The 25,818-nt window shown below is 40.9% G+C and overlaps 2 protein-coding genes across 6 annotated transcripts in view; both read left to right on the forward strand.

The window, feature by feature from the left end:
- The window catches only part of MANBAL (mannosidase beta like), a 101,765-nt gene that overhangs the window by 74,044 nt on the left and 1,903 nt on the right, over positions 1 to 25,818 (forward strand). The gene's annotated exons all lie outside the window — the stretch shown is intronic.
- The window catches only part of SRC (SRC proto-oncogene, non-receptor tyrosine kinase), a 113,221-nt gene that overhangs the window by 32,971 nt on the left and 54,432 nt on the right, over positions 1 to 25,818 (forward strand). Inside the window, exon 2 of one of the 5 annotated variants that reach the window (XM_060772214.2) lies at positions 12,558 to 12,624. The exons of the other annotated variants lie outside the window; for them this stretch is intronic. The gene's annotated coding sequence lies outside the window, so the exon portion shown is untranslated. The remainder of the gene's footprint in view (positions 1 to 12,557; positions 12,625 to 25,818) is intronic. 5 annotated transcript variants of the gene reach the window in all.

Raw genomic sequence — 25,818 nt, forward strand, 5'->3', positions numbered from 1 at the left:
GACCCTTCTGACACCTCCTCATGATTCCCGGAGGGGTCCTGACCCCCAGATTGAGAAATGCTGACATAATATCATCTTTGATATAAGAGAAGATTGGAAAGGAGGTAGCCATGTGCAATGTGTAGGGTAAGTTTAAGAGACAGAGATCAAGACTTCCTTACCTTAATTGTGCGGAAGAGGAAATAAGATATACTTGCTAAACTCCATTCTTTCGCATAGATAAAAGGATATAGAAGCCCTACCTTTGATTTAATGTGGCCAACTCCCAAAATAATACACCATAGGCGGGGCCAGCTCTAGCAAGGCAGCAAATGCCAAGGAGTGCAGGATGGCTATTGTTATATAACCCCTGTGACTTACTCCATGATGCCTAAACTATCTTGGTGCCTTCAGGTGCAGAGAGGGAGAGGAATGCTGGAAGAAGACTCAAACGACAGCAGCATTATACATGAACATGAGGTTAGGATGAAGTGCCATGTTTTCCTTGCTACATGCAACAATATGCTATTGCCACACCCTGCTCACAGTGTTGTATTCACTGTATTGTCTCAGCCAGTAAGCTTCTTACATTTATATAAATTTTGGTGGATAATCAAAAGCGATGGGAGTTTTCATTCTATAACATCTGGGGAACCAAGATTGGGTAAAAAAATAAAAAGCACCAGCCACTATGTAAAAATTATAGCTGACCCTCTGTATCCACAGATTTTCCGTCCATTGATTCAACAGCCCTTTGAAGGCAAACATAAGGCTGATGTAGCCCTCAATGAAAATGACTTTGACACACCTGTTGCAGGGTATGGGCTTCAGGAGATTCCTATCAATGCCAGCTCCCACCAGTGGTTGAGTTGGGTTCCATGCTGGAAAAGCCATGTCATACATTAAATACATGACTAAATTGGAGGGTTGGGAGTTGGGTGACCCTCCTGATGTTGCTGGATTGGATGCCCCAATGCTGGGAGTTGCAATCCAACAGAATTTGGAGAGTTGCATGCTTTCTACCTCTGCTCTAACTTCCCGAAAAGAATATTTTGAAAGAAAATCAGGGTTTTATTTTCTGCTCTGACATATTACTGACTGGTGATAGAACAGTTGGGTTCAGGTAAAGGTGTGCAGTTGTCTTTTCCTCTGTGGCTAAAGCAATTGCTGCAGGCCAGACATCCTGCTCCCTGTCTGAAGGTGTCTGAAATCCTGAATCTCCTATATTCCTGTCATTTGGTGTGACTAATAGATGCTGATGGGCAGGGGAGTGAAGAAAACACAAGAAGCGAAGCAAGGTGTTGTATTATAGGGAGCCGATTAAAGCGATCATTGCAATGTAGATCTAATGGGGGAGGAATGAACCCAGCCCTGCTCTTCTCTCTCCCTCTGAGGAGGCTGTTCTTAGGGATAAAGGAGTGGCAGGCGGGGATGATTTTCATGCATTCATCTCTTTGCGGTGAAAGAAAAGTGACAGCTACAGGCTCATTTTCCGCTGGGATGTGTTTGGTGTCTGTCCACCTGCCTTGATCTTTGGTTGCCACCTTAGGAAAAACCTGCCACCTCTTCCATTGTTGCCATTTGGATGCCTCTTCCTGCATTTGGAGTAACAAAAGGTGGGTGTGCCCTTGTCGCAAGTGCTTGACCTCCTCAGCTGACATTTCCGCACAAGGTGCCTTGTTCTGTGCTCTGTTTTCTAGTCATTTTATAAAGGGGATGCTTTGAAATGGATTAGTCTCTTCTTTTTTTTTAGTGGGAGGGTGAATCAGTTGAGAGAGAGAAATCTGCCAGACATTCTGAGGATTAAACCAATAAGGCTTCTTTTCTCCCCAAAGAAGGCTATAACCTATTATTCCTCCATCAGAAAGATTATCTTTGCATTCAGTGAGATTCTTCCTATAAGGGATTATCATTTGCCCTTTGTCCTTTTTTAGAAATAAGAAAAATCACAGGCAAGGTCAATAAGTAGCCTTTGTCCCTGTTATGTCCTACGCTGTATCAGATTTAGATAATTTTTGCCTTGTTGATGTTGACTAAACACTACTGTTTCACCTTATTGCTGTTTTAGAATCCAAAATAGCAATCTTAATGGTAAAGAGGAAAATATTAGAACAAACTTTGTGTTGCCTTTGCTTCTCAAACAGTTTTAACATTTATGGCTCATCTTTCTGGGACTCTCATAAATGCATATTTAAATTGTCTGTTGTCTAGAGCTGCAGCTTGTTGGTTGAATTAATTTTTGCAAAACTCTGTGTGTGGTTGCATATATACTGATATTTTTTTTCATGTCAGGAGCGACTTGAGAAATTGCAAGTCGCTTCTGGTGTGAGAGAATTGGCCATCTGCAAGGACATTGCCCAGGAGGCACCCGGATGTTTTGGTGTTTTACCATCCTTGTGAGAGGCTTGTCTCATGTCCCCACATGGGGAGCTGGCGCTGACAGTGAGAGCTCATCCGCGCTCTCTCCAGATTTGAACCTAGGACCTGTCGGTCTTCAGTCTTGCCGGCACAAGGGTTTAATGCATTGCACCACTGGGAGCTCCTGTATACTGATATTCTGGCTAAATTTAAATCCTTGGTGAACCATTTTTAGCTCTGAGAACTTTTCCAGAGTTTGAAATATTACTTTTGAAAAGTTACTTGTTGGTATAGTGATGCTTTTACATTTCTGACATTTTTTTTAGTTCATTTATAAAAATGCAAAAAAATCACTCCTCAGTGTTTAGGAATAACAAGTAAGACTTCAATAAATACACATGTAGAGTGAGAACGTATCTGTTATTATAATTGTTTTCTTTTTAAAAAGAGTAACAAAATTGTAATGAGTTCAAAATACAATGTTACATTGTAGGGATACAAAATATATTATAAGGTTAATAGCGATATATTACAAACTCTGAGCTCTGCATAGAAATCTGGATTTTGTGTGTGTGTCATATTTTGGGGGAATTAAATGGATAAATGAAATGAAAAAACGATTTGGCCAGAAGAGTGTGGATTGACATGATGGATCATTAAGACAATCTGTATTGAGTTTTGGTGTGTTTGTGTGTTGACTGCACACTAATCTTATTGCCACATGGTCATGAAATGAACAGCTGGTCCTCAAGCACACATTGAAGTCGCAGAGTGTTGGCATCCCTGTGCTTATGCAATGCTGTACCAAAAATACAAGTCCAATTAGGCATTTCTTTTCTCCAAGCATATGTAGACTATGTGCTCAGTTTTATACATTTTTTCAAGCATTTTGCTCCTTTTATATATTTTCCCTCATTTATTATTGTGTGCCATAAATCTTATTAAAGTGATGAGTTTTGGCTGCTGAATATACCGATCCTTGATCCCTAATATACAACAGAATTCTTATGTACCTCCAAACACCCTGCTGGTTCAAGCCAACAATCCTTCTTATCCAACATCCTATTTTCCCAAATGCCTTTAGGAAAGCTATAAACAGAGCATGAAGGTAATAATTCTCTTACATGCCTGTCATTTCTTCCCAGAATATGATATTGAGAGGCATACAGCCTTTGAACCAGCTGGTTTTATCTAGCCATCATGAATTGTAGCTTTTGGTGCTCTTATCTTCCATGAATGTGTCTAATCTTTTTAAAATCATCTAAAGTTTTTTTATGGTGTCAGAAGTGACTTGAGAAATTTCAGGTTGCTTCTGTCTACAGAGATGTTGCTCAGGGGATACCCGGATGTGTTTCTATCCTATGGGAGACTTCTCTGGAGCTGACAGATGGGAGTTCAGCCCATCTCATGGATTTGAACCGCTGACCTTCATAAGGGTTTAACCCAGGTATGGGCAAATCCAGGCCTGAGGACCAGATTCGGCCCCTTGGGCTCTTTTCTCAGACCCTCTCTCTCTCACCATGCTATCCTTCCTTCTCTCTTTCTTTCCTTCTTCCTTCCTTACCTCCCTCTTTCTACCTCCCTCTCTCTTCCTTCCCTTCCACTCTTTCATCCTTTTTTCCTTCCCTCTTTCCTCCCTCCGTTCCCTCTCTCTCTTTCTCCTTCCTTCCTTCCCTTTTGCCTTTCCTTCCTTCTCCCTCCCCTCCCTCCCTCCATTCTCTTTCACCCTTCTCTTCCTCCCTTCCTTCCCTTTTTCCTTTCCTCCTGGGGGATTTTAGCTGGGAGAAGGTCGAGAGGGGATATGAGAAGCATGCTTTAAGATTTGAAATGGTATCCCATTGAAGAGGAGGGGAAAAACTGACTTTCTGCTGCTCTAGAGATCAAGGCACAAGGGAGCAGGAATAAGGAATGAGATTCGACTGAAAAGATTAGGAACAACTTCCTGAGAGTAAGAGCTGCTGGAGAGTAGCATAGGCTGCCTCGGAATGTGGTAAAGTCTCCTTCTCTGGAAGCTTTTCTGCAGAGACTATCTATTGGAGTACTTTGGTTGTGCCTTCTTGCAAGGCAGTGGGTTGGACTGGATGGTCCTTGGGGGTCTCTTCTATATCAGGTGTAGGCCGTACAAGGTCTAATGGATCCACTTTTTCTCTCCCGTACACCATCTCGTTCTGACCAAGGTTAACCCTTTTGGGATCCAAATGTTTTCCATATTTCCTTCACTTTCTGCCTCCAAAAGAGAAGAGGAAGGGCAGGGCAGGGCAGGGCAAGGGGGGACTTGGTGAGAACCTCTCTGGCCCACCCACATGCTCCAGCCCACCATGCGGCCCCCAAGTTAGAAAGTTTGCCCATGCCTGGTTTAACCCATTGTGCCACTGTGGATCCTATCTAAAGTCATCCCAACAGATTTTGAGGTTGTTTTTTTTTTTTTACTTTTGCAGATTTGCTTATTTATGGATTTCATTAAAATGTTCTAGAAATCTCTAGGTTTTCTAATGTGACCTTTTGATCAACATCCTCTAATCCTTCCAGCAGAAGCTGACCATATAGTCATACTGGAAGACCTAGAAATTCTCAGAGAGGTGTTCTTGCAGGTTAGAAACAATAGTAATTTCTTCTCAGTTTTTCATTTTTACAAAGGACCTGTGCCCTTAACCCCAGCAAATGTGGAAGACTGACTGTAGTTAAAAAATCACATATTTTAGACAGTGTGACCCACAAATTATTTTTATCCATCTATCTGTCTGTCTAGGCTGGCTATACCATGAGGCAGAATGGGTTTGAGGGATTGATTCATTGGCTCTAGTTTGACCTACTAATAGGGTTTTGGCCTTTGCTTAGAAAGTGTCTTGAAGAAGAAGAGGTTGAGGGGCTGTGATGGTCATAAATTGACTATCTCTTTCTGGTGGTCCAGTTATGTAGATCCTTCAGATATTACTGAACTGCAGCTCCCAGCAGCCCTAGCTAGCAGAGCAAATGGTGAGAAATGCTGGACTCTTACTCATTGCAAAACAAAAAGAAAATCCGAGGTATAAATTTAAAAAGGGCAGATTTAAATAAAGACATCATGCAGCATTATGCATAATTAAGAATAGCTGTTTTTGTTTTAACTTTTTCTTATGCTCAGTTACCTCACACTTCTATTCTTAGAAAGCCAAGAACACTTTTGTTCCTGTGATCTTCTGAGTATAATCAAAGTACACTTTTCATATGTGTGTCATCCTTGCGTATCCGGATGTTTGAAGGTATTTTCCCCATCCTCAACTTGGTACCTTTTAGATAAGATGTTTTGCAGCCATAATTCCCAGCCTTACTTTCTGGGGTTATGGGAGCTGCAGTTCATCAGATCTAGAGGGTACTAAGCTAGGGAAAACTGGTCTGCTTAAATATCACTCATTTCCCTTAGTGTCTTAGGAACTGAGCATGAAAACCATTCTTCATGTGCTCAGTGGCATTGATTAAGAGGAGAACAAACAGAAAAGCCCAGTAGGATATTGGTTTGGTTTTTTTGTTTTTTGTTTTTTGTTTTTGATATTGTTTTATGTCCTCTCAACTCATGCACCATTGTTATGGAATCTGTACCTTATGTTGTAAGGATTTTTATTTGATTTTAAAAGAATCTTTACCCTCTCTTTTCACTGCAAAGAATTCACCTAAAGGCTGTCGCAATGAAGATGAATGTAGACACTCACAGATGCGGAAATGAACTCTAACAAAGGCAACTTAGAAATCAATACAAATAATGTTGTAAACTATGAACCATAATAATTAAAGTAACATATAAAAACAAACATTGCCAAGAAGAGCAATCTCAGTCTGGAAATCATGCTTCCCTTTGAATGTTCTTTCAAAGGAGAAGGATTTGGAATATCAAACATAATGATGATGGCTATAGGCATAGTTTTCCTGGGAAGGAATTAGTAAGATAAAAGCAGTTGCCAAGTAGAAGAACTGCACACTGCAGTGATCGCTTATGCCTTGCCAAAATGAGGAGGAATAGGCCTGCAACAAGAGAGTGTGGATTTGCTTATTTGTATTTGTGTGTATAGAAGTAAAACCAGCAATGTATTGTCAAAGGCTTTCATGGCTGGAATCACTGGGTTGTTGTAGGTTTTTTGAGCTGTATGGCCATGTTCTAGAAGCATTCTCTCCTGACATTTTGCCTGCATCTGTGGCAGGCATCCTCAGGGGTTGTGAGGTCTGTGATGGTCATAAACCTCTGAGGATGCCTGCCATAGATGCAGGCAAAAACATCAGGAGAGAATGCTTCTAGAACATGGCCATACTGCCTGAAAAACCTACAACAATCCAAAACCAGCAATGATTTTATGTCTTAAAATGAATATAATGTGTCTCAGAAAGAGGAGAACTGAAACTAGGTGAACTCTGTTCTTGTTCATTCTGTTGCACAGAAAGCAAGAGTGAGAGCCAGTGTGGAATAGTGGTTTGAGTGCTGGACTACGGCTCTGAGAAACCAGTCTTCAGTCATAACAACCTACTGGGTTACACTTAGCAAATCATATGTTCTTAGCATCTAAGGGAAGCAATGGCAACCTCCTCTGAATTAATCTTGCAAAGAAAGCACAGTGGCAGGATAGCCATAGAGTCACCATAACGTGAGAATGACAACAACAGAGCAGGGACAGCCAATATGCAGCTTCACTTATCAGTGTAATGTCAATATATATTGTACAACTTTAAAATCTCCATACTGCTAGCTATGAAAGAGCTAAGTTGTGGAGGATTATGAAGCATGCGTGAAACAGAAAAGGAAGATGTTACAATAGACTAGGAGGCTGGGCACTGAATTATTGAGCTGATAACAGTGGGGTATAAATATAGCAAACAACATTTCTTCTCCCTCTTTGCTCTTCTCCATTGCATCTGACTATGCTAATGAGTAAGTGGTAGTGCAATGAATGAAATGTAAATAAAGATAAGAGCTGCTACTGAAGCAGAAACAACTGTCTGAAGTCAGTTAATTGGATGATAAGAAACAAGTTGGCCAGCAAATTGCATTGATACCACTGCCTCCCCCCAAGTTAAGTTAAAAAAAAATCACTTTTGGAAACTATGGGAGAAAGTTGTTTTTTGTTTTTGTTTTTTTATCTAGACAACCTATAAACTGTTGCAACCAATAGGAACAAATACATTACTAGCCTCTGTCACATGGGGAAAGGAGGATTACCCGTCCTTCAAATCAGCAGGTACTTTACCATATGCTGATACTGGCTTCTGCTCATGCTTTTTGATGCTCTTTAACTATTTTTGGACTATAGCACCCAGGGTCCCTCAAACATCATGTTCAGTGGTCATACTGGCTGATATCTTTTGGGAGATATAGTCCAAAATTACTTTTCCCAAGCTCCTGTGCATTTTCTCTCTCTTGCTCTCTCTCTCTCTCTTTCTCTCTTTTCAAGAAAACATACTCCTCAGTACAGCCTGGCTTTCAAGCCATTGCTTCTCATTCCATGTCCATCTTTGTTTCTTTCATTTACACTAACCAGCAATTAAAGGGCATTTAGAACATGGTATTAATTGAGTTGCTGTGAGTTTCTGGGCTGTATGGCCATGTTCCAGAAGCATTCTGGAGAGGAGAGAATGCTACTGGAACATGGCCATACAGCTCGGAAAAATCACAGCAACCCAGTGATTCCGGCCATGAAAGCCTTCGGCAACACATTGTATTAATTTCCTAAAAAGTAAATATTTCCCCATCAGCCTATAAGTCAGGGAAATAATAAGTCAGAACAGCCTAGGGAGCAATCTGCTCATCTTCAGTAAAGTTCTGCTTATGTAGCTGTATGTAAGCCCATTCTCTCCTTTGTGCCAGTGTGCTTCCTCTTAACAGAAGCTGAAAATGGTAGTTTATTTTAGAAGATCATTAGTGCTAAATAGAAGTCTTCAGGAAGAGACAGATCCCTTTCCTCTTATTTTTAAAGTTCATTCTCAGTTTGACCCTGGTATCTTTCATATTTCTTGTGGTGATTTGTCAAATTGCTTTCCACTCGAAGCTTATCCTCTAAAGCCTCTTAATCAAACAAAGAAGACAAGATCAAAAATTGAGCTGCATTCTTAGATTAATGGCTAGTGGGGAGAAATAAAAGAGCAGTAAGGAGCCAACAAAATAGTTTTTCCATGCTGGTTGTGTCATCGAGTTCTTTATATATATTTCTCTAAACCAGGGGTGGATGACTGTGGCAAGCAAGAGGGGGTCATTCTGTCTATGTTTTGGGGCCTCACATTTGGGGTGATTTGTGAGGCAAAAATTAGTTTTGACCATTGGGGGAACCTGAGGGAAAAAGGTAAAGGCTTCCCCTGACATTAAGTCCACTCGTGTCCAACTCTGAGGAGTGGTGCTCATCTCCATTTCTAAGCCGAAGAGCCGGCGTTGTCCATAGACACTTCCAAGGTCACGAGGCCGGCATGACTGCATGGAGCGCCGCTACCTTCCCGCCGAAGCAGTATCTATTGATCTACCGTACTCACATTTGAAGGTTTTCGAATTGCTAGGTTGGCAGAAGCTGGAGCTGACAGCGGAAGCTCAAGCTGCTCCCCGGATTTGAACCTGCGACCTTTTGGTCAACAAGTTTAGCAGCTCAGCAGTTTAACCCACTGCGCCACCGGGGGCTCCAGGGGGAACTTGAGTGTGGGCTGCAAATATGATGGCACTCTCTAGAACAGTGTCTTTCAACCTTTCTAATGCTGCGACCCTTTAATACAGTTCCCCAGGTTGTGGTGACTCCCAACCGTAAAATTATTTTCATTGCTACTTCATAACTTTAATTTTGCTACTGTTATTAATTGTAAGGTAAATATCTGATTATGCAGGATATGTTTTCAATCACTGGGATAAATTTGGCTCAAATACTCGACATGTCCAAATATGAATATTGGTGGGGTTGGGGGAGATTGATTTTGTTATTTGGGAGTTGTGGTTGCTGGGATTTATAGTTAACCTACAATCAAAGAGCATTCTGAACTCCACCAATGATGGAATTGAACCAAACTTGGCACACAGAACTCCCATGACCAACAGAAAATACTGGAAGGGTTTGGTGGGCATTGACCTTGAGTTTTGGAGTTGTAGTTCACCTACATCCAGAGAGCACTGTGGACTCAAACAATGATGGATGTGGACCAAAATTGGCACAAATACTCAATTTGCCTAAATATGAACACGGGTGGGCTTTGGGGAAAATAGATCTTAACATTTGGGAGTTGTAGCTCCTGGGATTTATAGTTCACGTACAATCAAAGAATATTCTGAGGCCCACCAACAATATATTGGGCCAAACTTCCCACATGCCCAATAGAAAATACTGTGTTTCCAGATGGTCTTTGGCGACCCTCTGACATCCTTTCGTGACTCCCCCAGGGATCCCAACCCTCAGGTTGAGAAGTTCTGCTCTAGAAGAGCCAGAATGGGTAAAATATTGGTTGCTGAGAGTATGGTTAGGTTTTCAAAATAGTAATAAGGGATTGCTGAAATTCTTGATGCGACTTAACTATTAACAAGTTTATGTGCTGTCCAGATCCTAGTTAACCTAGCTTTGTTTTTCTCTGTAAAATTAGCATATTGTCCATGCTTACAGATTACATGATGTAGTTCTGTTTTTTGCTCACACTCTGAAATATAGTGTTTTGGCATCTCCTTTAGTCTATATTAAAAGGAAAAGCTTTCTGGTCCTCACAGAGGGCATTCTTTTAATAAAAGGCAGCTGCCAGCCCTACAAGGGCTTTCTGAACCTCAAATAAGGGACCTCTGTTATAATAAATTATGCTGAGCAGCACTACTTGATGATAATAAGAGTGCTTTTCCTGATTAGAATGTATATTACTGGTGTGCAGTGTACAAAAGCTCACTGTAGTTGTGCATTAATATTTGCCTACTTCTCTCACAGCCAAATCTGCTGCCATCCAGATGTGCTCACTACATTGCCTATCAGCCCCAACTAGTTGGAGACACCACCACTTTAGCCATGGAAGATGGACAGGGTGAAGGGGCCTCTTCTCATCAGCAGCAAACCAAGGCCAAGAAAGCTGCATTGTTCAAATCGTTCAGCTACAGGAGCTGCTTTGATTCCTCGCAGCAGGAATTCTTGGCTTTGAATGAGTGAGGGCCCCAAATGTAGCCATGGAGAGGTTTCTCTTCCCCTCCATTGATTCAGAGTACATTTTACTGACAAAGCTTGACTTCATGCTAAAATGAAGAGGGAGATGAAGAATATAAAGGAAGCTTTCTAAATAGTTGGAATGGAGGCACCCTGTATCAAGGAGCATGTAGATGGCCAGCATCAAAGCTAGAAAAAAATGCCAGTGCATTTGCAGGTGATTTGATAGGGCTCATTCAGAAGATGGCTTGGCATAGATCAGGTGTTCCTGTAATTTGCCAGAATCCCCATTTTGCAAATGACAGGAACACTCCATTGATCAGACTGGATAGGTTTGCATATTCATCCTCTCCAGTGGTCACTGCTATTCTAGTTATCTTTTAGCTATTTTTATCTTGCTTTTAAAGGAGATTTTCAGGATGTTGATTTCAAAAATGAATAATTTCATTGAGTTGTTGTGCGATTTCCAGACTGTATGGCCATGTTCCAGAAACATTATCTCCTGGCGTTTCGACTGCATCTGTGGCAGTCATCCTCAGACGTGGTGAGATCTGTTGGAAACTAGGAAAATGGGGTTTATATATCTGTGGAATGTCCAGGGTGGGAGAAAGAACTCTTGTCTGTTCAAGATAGGTATGAATGTTTAATTGGACACCTTGATTAGCATTAAATGGCCCAGCAGTTTCAAGGTGTGCCTTTTTAGGGCCTCAGGGAATCCTTTGTTGGGAGATGATTAGCTGGCCCTGATTGTTTCTTGTCCAGAATTCCCCTGTTTTTGAGTGTTATTATGATTTTACAGTTTTTAAATAGTGGTAGCCAGATTTCATTGCTTTGCATTCTTCCCCTCCTCCAAACTTGCTTATCTAGAACTCAAAATCTCTGAGCAAGTAGCAGGTTTCATTCCTTTGCTGTTGTATGCCTTTAAGTCATTTGCGTTACGGTGACCCTAAGGCGACTCTTTCTTGGGAAGAGAGCAGATTTGTCATTGGCTTCCTCTGCTCTAAAGAAACCTTCCAAGTGGGTTTCCATGTTTGAATGGGGTTTTGAACCCAGTTTCCCAGAGTCCTTGTCCAATGCTGAAATTACTACATCACATTGCCTCTCCTGTCATATCTTAAATACATTTGTGCATACTTAGATTGGCAATATGTTGCATCCAATTTGTGTATACAAATACACAGTGACTGCTTTTCTGATGCAAGATATTGATGGGAAAGAAGTAATTTGAAAGGGCAAAGGAGGCAAATAACATTTGTTGTCACACTCAGACTTTGGTACTTGCTTGCACTAGGAAGTTTATTTTGCTGCATTATTGGAATTCATCTGCTTCTTCTTAAAGGAAGCTTTAACCTGTAGAAATTACATTGCATTGCTTAATAATAATGGTTTATAATATTTCAGGGTGTAGAAGTGACATCAGAAAACTCCCACTTGGTACTTGTCAGCTGCTAGGTAGTGAAAGAACATAGAATTGCATGTGTGGAGCTATACATACACCTAGGGTCTCAGTCATTCTATATTACTGCTAGTCTGGAAATGTATCTAGTACGGAAATTGGGGGCATAATTTATTTATTTATTTAAGAAACCCCCTTTAAATTGCCATATCCACAGCATGTATGCTAGCCCAGACAATGGGACTGTTTGGCCCTCCTTATTTCCAGCACTCCTCACTATCGGCTGTGCTGGCTAAGGCTGCTAGGAGTTCAGCCCAACCACATCTGGAGGGCAGCATGTTTCCAACCATTGTTGCTATCTCCTTGTTTAGGGAATCATTTGGAAGCACAATTACACATGGCAAAAATCTTATTAACCTTCAGGTTCATATTCCAAAATCTGAAATGGTCCACTTGGATGGATGAGACTGTGACACTTTTGCTTTATTGTTGTTCCATGTACGCAAATATTTTTTCCTGCACAACATTATTTAAAATACTGTATTTTATTGTATTATATAAAATAACATTACCTTCGGGCTTATTGAAACTTAAATAAATTGAGGCTTGACTATCATCTCCAATATATCTGCATGCATGCAGATACAGGTATTCTAAAATCTGGGGGGAAAATTTAAAATCCAAAGTACTCAATTGTTCATTTCCTTTTCCAGGGCTAGTTTCACCATCAGACAAAGTGAAGCAATTGCCATAGGCAGCAAACTCCAAGGGGCAGCAAAGGTAACCTCTTGAGTATTCCTGTTAGACTTACCAGTTGTTCCCTTTTGTTAAAGAACAGAGTTGTACATGACACAAAGTCTCTCCTGGGTCCCTTAGACCAGTCCAATGCTTCAAATGTGGTAAAAGGATGTTATAATATTGACAATGTGGAAATAAAATTCAACTGCAGCTTCTGTGCATAGAATTCAGAATGGGTACCATCTTGCCATTTGCCTCAGGAAATAAAATGTCTTAGGCTAACCTTGATGTTTTCATCATTATACCTTGAAGCCAGGGAGAATGTTCTCTCTGCTTTTCAATCAGTGTAAAACTGTGTACTACAGACTTAATGAACACAGAAAATGAAGAAGCGCCTTTAGCAATAAACAGGCTTGCTTCAGTTAACAAAACAGGGCAAAGAGGCTTCTTTTTACAAAGTCTTTTTTCACCCATCCTGTCCCTTTCCTCCTTCGGCTCTACCTAGCCAGAAATTTCTTAATTGGCACAGGCATGAGAAAGATGGCAAAAGAAGATTGGAGAGGCACGGACCCTTGGTGTTGAGCTGAAGCAGTGGGCCTGCAGGAAATAATGCAATAAAGCTTAAGTTGTGAAATAATGGGATTTAAGTGATCCTGATATAGCATGTGTGCCTGCCTACAACAAGCAAGGGCATGGAATCTGTTACTGAAGACCAAAACAGAGAGAATAGGTCTGCCTCACCTGCTGTCTGCAGCATGTTAAATAAAGAACATTATATATATATATGTGAGAGTGGTGGCCTTTATAAAGAATATCTATAAGTATGGCTGGAGCCCACAGTGGCACAGTGGGTTAAACCACTGAGCTGCTGAACTTACTGACTGAAAGGTCGCAGGTTCGAATCTGGAGAGCAGCATAAGCTCCCGCTGTTAGCCCCAGCTTCTGCCAACCTAGCAGTTCGAAAATATGCAAATGTGAGTAGATTAATATGAACAGCTCTGGTGGCAAGGTAACGGCACTCCATGCAGTCATGCTGGCCACATGACCTTGGAGGTGTCTATGGACAACACCAGGTCTTTGGCATAGAAATGGAAATGAGAACCAATGCCCAGAGTTGAACATGACTGGACTCAATGTCAGGGGAAAACCTTTACCTTTACCTATAAGTGTGGACACTAAATGTTGTAGGAATCAAAGCAGGAAGGAAGATATACATCGGCTTGGAGGAAATAGGAACATCTAAGACAGTGGTTCCCAACCTTTTTTTGACCAGGGACCACTTGACCAAGTACCACTCTCTAACATTCGTACCAAAGGGGTTACATATCCATTTTTGGTCACCTTTAGATTTGGTTTGGGGTGCTGTTTCAGAAAATTGCATTGGATAGATCTCACCAGCTCAAAGTTCTGATACAGAACATATGCCATGGTCAGTGACAGGGAAGGAGTGACAGGAGGTGCAAACAAAGTGGAAATAAAATAAATAACATAAAATAAACAAGGAGGAAGGAGGCTCGCAGACCAGATTTTTGTCCTCGTGGCCCACTGGTGGTCCGTGGCCCATAGGTTAAGAACCACTGATCTAAGAGAATCAAACCGATGGTAAGTGTATTCCGTAGTTTTTAAAACAAACACAGGCACACAGGTGTTCTAGAATATTGTTCCAGTTTAAGTTTCCATTGGTTGGATATGATGCAACTGCAGTTCTCATTTCCTTATTCTCTTAATACCTCAAATTCCACTTGGCCAAGAGAATGCAGTGTGAAACCGTCATGCACATGTGTTACAAGACTATCATGCGTATGCATTGGGGGGACTTCCATTGAGACAGCCTACCATGTGATTCAAAAATACTTCTCCATTCCACCTTAATTTTTAGATGTAGGGTCTGGTGGGTGGGGATAGCCTCCTAGGATTCCATTCTTTGTTGATTTGTTCTTCTTTTTAGCCATTGAACAGTTTCTAGACATTTGTTTGATTCTTATTTTGTTGAGTTTTATTCACATATATATTTATTCATATAAAAGCCCCTGATGTCACAGCGGGTTAAACTACTGAGCTGCTGAACTTGCTGACTGAAAGGTCGGTGGTTCGAATGTGGGGAGCAGGGTGGGATCCCATTGTTAGCCCCAGCTTCTGCCAGTCTAGCAGTTCAAAAACATGCCAGTGTGAGTAGATCAATAGGTACCACTTCGGTCTGAAGGTAACGGCGCTCCATGCAGTCATGCCGGCCACATGACCTTGAAAACGTCTACTGACAACGCAGTCTCTTCTGCTTAGAAATGGAGATGAGCACCACCCCCCAGAGTTGGACACAACGAGACTTAATGTCAAGGGGAAACCTTTACCACTTTACCTTTATGCCACCTTTGTCCCAGAGCAGGACCCAAGATGGCTTCCAAAAACAATAAGTTAAAAACATTCACAACATAATGTTAAAAAAATTAAATCATGTGTTCAAAAATCAATTGAAAGCTACACAAGTTAAAAGATATATAATGCATGCCCAATATAAAGCCTACCCTTATTTTGGAGGGTTGACACTTTCCTAAATAATACTGTCTTCAGCTACAAGTGAAAGGCAAATTATAGCAACATGAAAGGCAGACTCTAACACAAATATATTTTGCAAGCTGTACTCAGAGGACTGGCCTGTGTTATAATCTGCTCCTCATGTTGCTACATTTCGCCTTTCAGGTTGAATCTTCCTATAGTGGTGGAATTTCCTAAATGCCTCCTTGATCACAGAGTATTCATTTTCTCCCTCTTGTGCTGTCTTCAGCAATTTTTAATGAATACATTTATGAGTTAAGTTTTTGGTAACAGATTTTACTTGTATTCAAGCTCAGTGCATGAATTCTGCATGTATTTGGAATTCATTCACTCTTCCCCGTGAGTTTTGTTCTTTCTAATGCTTCTTGTTATGCTGATCTATGGTCGTAATAAAGAAAGATTTGATTTTGACTTGAATGCTTCTTGTAATGTGCTGCATCTTTGAGAGATATTTGCATGTGTGCGATTCTTGCAACTCAGGGAGATAGGGCAGAATACAAATAAAGATCATCATGATGATGATTATTACCATAACTTTGCTTACAGAAATATTGTCAGGATTGAAACCTATTCTACAGAAATGGATTTAAACTTTGCATTCCCTGATGTTGGTCCACAGCATCCATCATCCACAGTTATTATTGGTCAATAGTCTGGATTTATAGGACTGCAATCCAGCATCTGGAACCCAAAATTGGAACCTGTTGAGAAAATGCAAATCTTTGTTTTGTCTTCTCAAACATTCTCCAAAGAAGGATTCATAGTTCAAAGTTGAAACATAGTTTTTATATGGATAAGGTTTCAAGTTCAATCTCTGACATCTTTTGGTTTTTGTTTTTTTAAAAAAGAAGATCTAATAGCTTTTGAAAAGAAAGCCCTTTGCCTGAAACTCAGCTTGGCAATAACTAGTTCAATTTCACTAGATGCATGCTAACTTATTTTCCCCTTCTTCTGTTCTAATTAAGAACACTCATTATTGGATATCACGAAGAGGCTTTTCCTTGTTTGTTATTGGAAGTTTTCTAAAGAGGAGAAGGATGTTTGGATATCACTGGGATTTTAGAAACCGGAGATGGCAGCAATTGAACTTTGGATGTCTGGCCTTTGCATTCAGATCATGTCCACTGGCATTGATCTTTGCTGACCGTACTCCTTTCTTCTTAGTGAATAAGGAGATAGAGAATGCAATTGTTCAGTAATACAAAAGAGAGTTCTGCATGTGCTCAGAGGTACACAAATATTTCTCATTTAAGAATTCTCCAATCTTGATTCAGTAAACCAATCTTTGCAGCTACTGATAATCACACTGCATGTTGCAATGGATCAGTATCTTTTGCAGATTTGATTGTTCACAGACTTGATTAAAGTGTTCTCTCTTAGAATCTTGCACTGGATAGATCACATCAGCTCTAGATGATTAAATATGGTTTTCTGTGGACATGAAGATGGAGACTTCTGGATGGCATATGTTCTGTATCAGAAACTAGAGCTGATGTGGTCTGTCCAAAGTCATTTTCTGAATCAGCACCCCAAATAACCAAACCGAATCTAAAGTTGACCAAAAACAGTTTCATAGAATCATAGAGTTGGAAGAGTCCAACCCCCTGCCAAGAAGCAGGAAAATTGCATTCAAAGTACCCCCGACAGATGGCCATCCAGCCTCTGTTTAAAAGCTTCTAAAGAAGGAGCCTCTATCACTCTCCGGGCAGAGAGTTCCATTGCTGAACAACTCTCACGGTCAGGAAGTTCTTCCTAATGTTCAGATGTAATCTCCTTTCATGTAGTTTGAAGCCATTGTTCCACGTCATAGTCTCCAGGGCAGCAGAAAACAAGTTCACTTCTTCCTTCCTATGACTTCCTCTCACATATTTATACATGGCTATCATGTCTCCTCTCAGCCTTCTCTTCTTCAGGCTAAACATGCCCAGCTCTTTAAGCCGCTTCTCATAGGGCTTATTCTCTAGACCCATGATCATTTTAGTTGCCCTCCTTTGGACACATTCCAGCTTGTCAATATATCTCTTCAATTGTGGTGCCCAGAACTGGACACAATATTCCAGGTGTGGTCTAACCAAGGCAGAATAGACTTCCCTGGATCTAAACACTATACTCCTATTGATGCAGGCCAAAATCCCATTGGCGTTTTTGCCGCCGCATCACATTGTTTTGTAACCCTTTTGGTAGTAATGTGGATTGTGGACCTTGGTAAAAAAAAAAAAAAAAAAAGATTGAGACCACTGCTATAGATCCTCCAGCACAACTCCAGGTCAATTTCTACTGGAAGCCGACTACAGAATCACAATGGAGGACCTAGATAATAGTACTTTTTAAATGGATATTTTTTTCTACTTTTGCAGGTGTGCTGTAGAATCACTTTGATAAGCTTTGTATAAGTAAACAAAAACATTTTTAATCTTTTAGAGATAATTTGAATGTTCCTGGACACAGTGGGGGTGGAGGGGTCTCCTAAGACTGAATGTGGAGCTGACAAAAAATTATTTATGTCTAATGTAATTGGTTCGTCTCCAAACCATAAGCTGTTAGTCTCTTTGTCGGGGGTGAGGAGTAGGTCTGTGGGGTGCTCAAGATAATTCAGAATTGGCTTTATGTGGTGGAAGACTTTAATGAAACTCTTTGGGGGAAAACTCAGCTCTTCACCCTCCCATCTCCTTGGTGCTCTTCTATTGTCGATGACAACAAGGAATCCAAAGAGGAAACAACGTGTCTAGACAGACCAGGGTTAGAAAGCAGGTGAGATGAATGTCTGAGATAAGGATCGGATTCTTTGGTTGCTCAAGATTATGTCACCAATGTGGAGATGACTCACAGTCTAAAGTAAAGAACAATAATCTTCAAGTGTAGCTGGTGCCTACAAATAATGGGGTTGCTACAAGGCTCCTGCAGCCCACCATGTTGCTCCAACTCCTCCTCCTTTTCATTTTAGGTTCTCTAAAACTCTATCTATGGAAGCTCTTTCCACAAAAAATGATATCTAAATAGAAGTTCTACGTTCAGAAACAGAATATCTTATATCTTGCAGATGAAGTTCTCATTGTCTTTCGCTGCTATGAGATACACAGTGCGGACCTGCACAGGAGCTCACAGTTGGAAAAATTACTTTTTCAACTACAAGTACTAGAATTCCCCGGGCACTATGAGCTTTTCCAATCTCCACCCAATCATGCAAACCCAATCCCCACTTTGCATCTTCAACAGTAATCTTTGCAGAAAAAGTTTTCACAGTTAAAGAGCTCTACTTTTTCTTTTATTTTCAAACTCTGGGAAAGATACAGGTGATACTGGCTGTGAAAGGGAAGACTCTGGGTGCTGCAATCTAAAAAAGTAACTTTTCCAAGCTTTCATTTTTAGCCCTGGCCAATAAATATGAGTACTCCACTGTCATTCCCAGCCAAGTCTTGGCTCTTCCTGTCACTGAGTCTTCTGATGGCAATCCACTGCTGGATGTTTACAGATCACTTATGTGTGGAATGTTGCCTGTCTTAGCAAGTAATTTGTGTCTTGCTTGCTTGCCAAGTCAAAATATATCTGATGGTGACAACTTGATTGTCTTTCTTATCCAGCAGGAAGGTATGTGAAACCTGTGTAATCAAGACTAGGACTCTTGTTTGCCATCTAATCTGAGATGGGTTTCAAGATGTTTGTTTCTTCAATGCTTTCTTGGTCAAACACAATTGCTCTTTTAAAAGATTGTCTGTCTGACTGACTATCTCTCTTAACTGAAAGCCAGCAATTTGGTTCTGGACCTTTCTTCTTTGAGGAGAGGGAGTGACTGCTCTTGTGCTTAATTAAATTCTCCTTTCCTCCTTTCCATAACCTTTGACTTCCAGTCTTATATTATCCTCGTGATCTCAGATTTGCTAACTAGGCTGTATCCTGATCTTTCCTGTGTTTATATATATATATATATAGAGAGAGAGAGAGAGAGAGAGAGAGAGAGAGAGAGAGAGTATTATATCAAAGATGGTTCACTTGATTTCCTTTTGATTTTGTTAAATTGTTGTCTGTCCACAAGTGCTAAATTCCATAATGCTAATGAGACTTGGTAGCTGCATTAGTCCATTTTGCTAAACTATTTAGCATCACAGGCATGAGTGTGAACTAGACACAGAAAATCTTGGGCTGTTGTGCTCTCCTTTCTCCCTCATGTGAAACCTTGAAGAGGCTTATGAAAGCTTCTGGTTAACCATAGTTTAGTCTGTAGTCTAGACTTGGAGGTCTGACTCACAATAACTATGTTTTATTTAAACAAACTAGCCTTAGAAACCATCATTCAGTAGCCAAATGGATGACTTGTTTTATTAACTATGGTTAGTGATAGCCAAAGTCTGTTGCTTCAGGTGTTTTTTGTTTTGTTTTTTTTGTCATGTCAGGAGCGACTTGAGAAACTGCAAGTCACTTCTAGTGTGAGAGAATTGGCCGTCTGCAAGGACGTTGCCCAGGGGATGGCCGGATGATTTGATATTTTTTATATTCTTTGTGGGAGGCTTCTCTCATGTTCCCGCATGAGGAGCTGGAGTCAATAGAGGGAGCTCATCCGCCTACCCTCAGATTTGAACCTGCAACTTGTCGGTCTTCAGTCCTGCCAGCACAGGGGTTTAACTCACTGCGCCACCAGGGGCTCCTTGCTTCAGGTGATAACAATAAACCAGGTGAAAGAAAATAAAAAGTGAAAGCTTTGAAACTTTTGCTTTCTACTGTTTTTTCTTGTTCATACTCTAACCCAGACATGGGCAAACCCAGGCCTGTGGGCCGGATGCACCCCTTTGGGCTCTTCACCCCAGCTCCCGTCTGCTTTGGCCTCCCTTTCAGTATGTGGATGCAGTGACCCACTGCATTCCCAGGCTGAGAGGAGAGTCAAGGCAGAGTATTTGGCAGCGGCGTGTTTGTCTCCCTTCTCTGGTTCCAAGGAAGGTGGGCCGCTGCCTTCTCGGGCTCTAGAGAAGAGTTGGAGAGAGAAACATGCCATTGCCAAGTATGCTTGACAGTGGCATGTTTCTTTCCCTTCTCTGGGCCCGAGAAAGGCTGGCCGCTGTCTTTCCAGAGCCCGGAAGAGCCAGGGAGACAAACATGCAGTTGTCAAGCACCAGCAGTGTGTTTGTCTCACTGGAGACAGACCCGTCACCACCCCGCCCCTTCTTACCCCACCCCCTTTTCAGCCCATGACCCTGCCTCTTCTGGCCCCACCCACACTCCATCTGGCCCAGCCCTTGCAGCCAAGCCCACAAAAAAAGCCCCAGGGCAAAAAAATTTGTCCATGCCAGCTCTAACCCATGTTTCAATGTGTAAACATGTCCTCTGTGTAAATGCGTGACTTAGCTTTGATAATAATCTTCTAGACCACAATGGTAAAATTTTTGCCAACTATGGACTTCTGAATCCAATGCTTCCGTCTGCTGTTGTATAGCATAACATCACAGTTCAGATTGATAACAGCAACCAAGGGTGAACATTTCCATTTCTAATTCTTTTTTTTTGGGGGGGGGGGGATAAGCACACTGAAACTAGGTATGTAATGAGGTATGGACCTTGCGTTAGAGAATAGCTGCTTATCTGGAAGGTTTTATGGAATACAATTAGCTGTGATTGCTTTAGAATAATGCAAAAACAAGGTATTTTTTCTTTTCTTTTTAGGGACTGCAAAAATGGTTGGGACCTCTGTATGCAATCCATGGGTTGGGTTTTGCCCATCCTTGTTGTAGCTGATGGGGCACATAAACATTGGCAAAGCCAAACCCATGCTGTCATTAGCTTTATGTGCAGATGACTCCAGACAAGAAAACACTGTGCTGACATTAAATGTCCTGGGTACCACAACATGGCTGCATTTCAAGTTCTGATCTGTTGAGGGTGGGTGTGATGTCTGAAAATGCTACAAACATATTATCACTTCAAGAACTGTAAAGAGACTTCCTGTGGCAGATCAAACTTGCTCAGGTGTCAGAATGTGCTTGGCATATAATCATCCCAAGCAGGCCCCTAGACTCTCCCGCAGCCTCATTCCACATAAGAATTGCAACAGGGAGACAAATAAAAATCTATAATTTTGCCCCAAAACTTGCTCTCAAATTATACATTTAGTCAACTTATACTTTATATGAATTAAATATGTAGGGTCTCATCAATTGCCTTCAGCAATCTGTTTCTGATCTCAAAGCGATTTGAACAAAAATGCTAAGGACGGTAAGATCAAGGATGTGGCCAACTGGGATTCATTACTGACACACGATCTCTTTGCATAAATAGGGATTTATGAGTGCTTATCTTGTTAAGAAAAAAAGTAATTGTTGCCCAGTACTCTTCTTTGCCATGTGATTGTTTTTTAAATAGTGTTACAGCCTTACTATCAGGGTGCATTGGCTGAGTTTTATGCTATCTTTGAAGTCTTGCCTTTTTACTTGGGTCAAGATGTACCAAATATGAAACTTTAACCAATCCGGAACTACTTTTCATATTGCTGGTAAAATGCCAGCTTTCCAATGAAACACTTCAATACAAAGAGCTTGGAATAGTTGCTTTTTAGATGCATATCTTCCTCAACCCACCGTACTGCAAAGCCAGAAGATTCTGAGAGATTTCATCCACAAAAGCAGCCTTTTCCATTTCTGTGCAATATTTCAAACTACCTGAAGACAGAGTGATAATCACGAGGAGTATGGAATTTATTTTCTTCTGAAGCAAAGGTCAGATTCCGATGAATGAATTCATGAGCATTTTATGGAAGTACGTTATGTTTTCTTTTAATGGTATGCTAGAACCTAAAATTTTGATGATGATGATGATTGTTGATGTTGTCATCATAGTCGTGATCATTTATTTATTTATGTAGCACCATCTCTAGATGGAAGTGAAGAAGAAACAAAACTGTTCTCTGCTCTCAGACTTACAGTTTAACTAAAACATAACACAAAAAGAAAAATAAATAGCCGTGTAGGAGGGGAATAAGTCCAGAGAATACTACCTTTTTTCTCTCTCTCTGTGGCTAGGGAAGTGGCAGTTGGAATGGAGGGAAGGTCACATTTTTGTTTTAGTATAGTTATGGTCCAGCTTTAGCACAGAAAGTTAATCACCAGCTGCAAGTGCAGTAAATTTTGCCAACCAAGAGGTTGACAGTTCAAAAGCTGGGACAAGGTGAGCTGCTGACATTCAACCCAGCTCCCCTGCCCATCTAGCAGATTGAAAACAGCAATGGATGTAGATGAATAGGAACCATATTAAGCTGAGAGGTATTTTAGGCACCGTGTTTTGGAGGAAAGTTTACAAACAAAGAAGGCTCTTTGGCAAGGAGATGGAGTGACACCATCCCCTGTGGCCAGAACTGAGCATAGCCTCCAAAAGATGCTGAATGATGAGAAAAAAAAGCCTAAATCTACCTCTATCTGTTGTCTGTCTTGCCGTTGTAGAATCAGCATTGAATGTTTGCCATGTATGTGTTCTGCAATCCGCACTGAGTCCCCTTTGGGGTGAGAAGGGCAGAATATAAGTACAATAAATAAATAAATAAATAAATAATGTTCTACACTAAAATATTGTGACCACCTATCCAGCAAGGGTAATAATAATAATAATAATAATAATAATAATAATAATAATAATAATATCTTTATTTATACCCTACCACCATTTCCCCAAAGGGACTTGTGGCAGCTCACAGTAGCACTCCAAGTGCCGCATATAAACAACAATACTGTATATACACAGTTACATAAATATAAAAATGACAACACACATAAAATCTCAACTAATAAACTGTAAGCATTGTGAAAATTTAAAGAAATTATAAAATTTCCTAAAATGCAGTTGAACCTGTGAATAATGCTATCTGCAGTAATAAATCAAGGTGTGGAGTGACACAGTCAGTGGATCATCAGGCTGACCAGAGATTACACAGGGTGAAAGGCCTGTTCTGAAGAGCCAAGTTTTCAAACAAGGCGGTGAACCATATTCCTCCCATGCCCACTTAATCTTCACAACAATTCAGTGAAGTATGTTAGACTTAGAGGTTGTGATTAGTCCAAGGCATTCAGTGTTCTTCATTGCTGAGTAGGATAACTACCGTGCTTCAGTGAAAAAGAAGGACGTATAATTGTGCAATTACTAATTTAAACATTTGGATTTTGCTACATTTCTAATAAGCAGTTTATATACATGCCCTACAAGAAATAGATACAGTACACAGTTTGAAAGACACAGGTTACACAAAAATCATAAAATCGATACAATTTATTAACGTGTTAGGTACAATATAATTTGTGGAGGTACAGCTACTGCTGAGTTTATTCCCGAAATTCTAAAGTCTTGAGCGTGCACAACTCCAGATCTCTGGGAAAGGTTTTCTATAAAAAGGAAAAAATCATATTTATTTGTTGTCCTTTGGAGAACTATAAAATCTTTGGGGGGGGGGGTGTACCATTGTTTGATAACAAAATAACAGGGGCAGATAGGAGCGGGTTGTGCTTCAACCCCTTTTCTAATTCCACCACTGAATTAGAGCTCCAGGGCATAGAGAAGCAAGTTGAATGCATAGACGGGATAGTCTAGTGCTTAAGCTGAAAGGAGAAAGACAGAGGGGCAATAGATGCCCATTGATTGGGCTGTCTGTTGCCTTATGTTGCAAAAGTCATAGAAAAGTAAAACAACAGAAGTAGTGAGAGGAACAGGAAAGAAAAACAAAAACTCAAAGAAAGCATGAACACTCATCTCAATTTCTAAGCCAAAGACACCTCCAAAGTCTTTGGCTTAGAAAGGACTGCATGGAGCACTGTTATCTTCCTACTGAAGCAGTACCTATTGATCTACTCACATCTGCATATTTTCGAACTGCTAGGTTGGCAGAAGCTGGGGCTAACAGCAGAAACTCACCCCGCTTCCCAGATTAGAACTACCAACCTTTCGGTCAACAAGTTCAGCTAGATTAAGGTCATGCAGGGCAAAGTGTGTCATCAGCAGTTTAATCCACTGCACCACCTGAGAGCACTGATATTATAAAACTAATGCAGTTTGACACTACTTTAACTGTCATCGCTCAGTGCTGTGGAATCACTGGAGTTTAAGTTTTACAAGATCTTTAGCCATCTCTGACGAACAGTACTGGTACCTCACCAAGCTAAAAAATTTACGAGATTCCATTCCATTGAGCTATGGCAGTTAAAGTGATGTCAAACTGCATTAATTCTACAATGTAGATGCATCCTGGGCCCTCTGGTGGTGTAGCAGGCTAAACCGCTGAGCTGCTAAACTTGCAAACTGAAAGGTTGGAAGTTCGAATCCGGGGAGTGGGGTATGCTCCTGCTGTTAGCCTCAGCTCTTGCCAACCTAGCAGTTCAAAAATATGCAAATGTGGGAAGGTAACAGCGTTCCATGCAGTCATGCTGGCCACATGACTTAGGAGGTGTCTGCAGACAACGTCGGCTCTTCAGCTTAGAAATGGAGCTGAGCACCACCCCCAGAGTCTGACACGACTAGACTTAATGACAGGGGAAGCCTTTACCTTTACTTAGATGCAGCCTGAGTATATGTTTCATTGAACAGTCTATGTATATTATGCAAGGCAGATGTCCACAAGAGTTTAGAGGCGTTCCAAAAAGTAGTAGCTGAGAAAAGCTAATCCAAACTTAAAGAAGCAAGCTTTACTATCCCCAAACTGCTATCCTCCCAATAAGTAATTTGAGCACTGCTACAATTCACTGACGGACATACATAGTTGGAGTTGGGCTGAGAGTACCTCCTAAAGTAGAATACGGGTTGGGAGGCCCAGGATCTAAAGGTTTGGAAAACACAGGATTAAACTGACATAAGATGCTTGCAGACAGAACTATATTGTACACTTGCCAGATCCTCCTAGCCCCTTCCCACATATAGAAGCTGACTAGCTTGAAGATTACTTTGACACTGATGTGGGGAGACTGTCTTCTACTACACCCGCAAGGCAGCCAGCTAGATTAAGGTCATGCAGGGCAGACAGTGTGTCATCTGCAGTTCTTGTCCTCCAGCACTTTGCTGTTGCTTCCTGCCTCAGAGCATCTGCCATCTCTGGCGACAGACCCTCTGCCCAGCGGTGGAGCCAAACCTGACAATAATAACCCTCCTTCATCCATCGAATTCTATGCAAAATTCAGACTTTTTAACTTCTGACTTGGAATCCTCCTGGATTTTCTCTGCCAATTTTTCTTTTTTCCTTCCCCACAGAAAATCCATCAGAGATAAAAAGACTAAAAAGCCCTCTGACATCTTTTTATTGGTAGCACATTCTGTGCTGGGTTTGGCACTAGAAAGCATTTAATGATTGTATTTCCAATTTTTATGTATGGTTGTAAAAACTGGACTGTGCAAAAAGTTGGCAGGAAAAAATCAACTTCTTAAAAAGGTAGAGCTGGAAGAGAATTCTACAGATATCATGGAGGGATAAAAAGACAAATAAGTGGGTCCAGGAACAAATCAACCCTAGACTCTCCCTAGAAGCCAAAATGTCCAAACTGGGGCTATCATACCAATATGAAAGACAATAATGACTGGTAAAATTGGGTGCATGGGAAAAAAGGAAGACTGCATTACAGATGAGTACATTCAGTCAAGAAAGTCACAGCTCTGAGTTTGCAGGAGCAGAGCGAAATTGTTGATAATAGTCTTAGAGGTCTTTCATTAACAGGGTTTTTTCGTGTCAGG

This window comes from Anolis sagrei, chromosome 4, assembly GCF_037176765.1.
Source record: "Anolis sagrei isolate rAnoSag1 chromosome 4, rAnoSag1.mat, whole genome shotgun sequence".
Lineage (NCBI taxonomy): Eukaryota > Metazoa > Chordata > Lepidosauria > Squamata > Dactyloidae > Anolis > Anolis sagrei.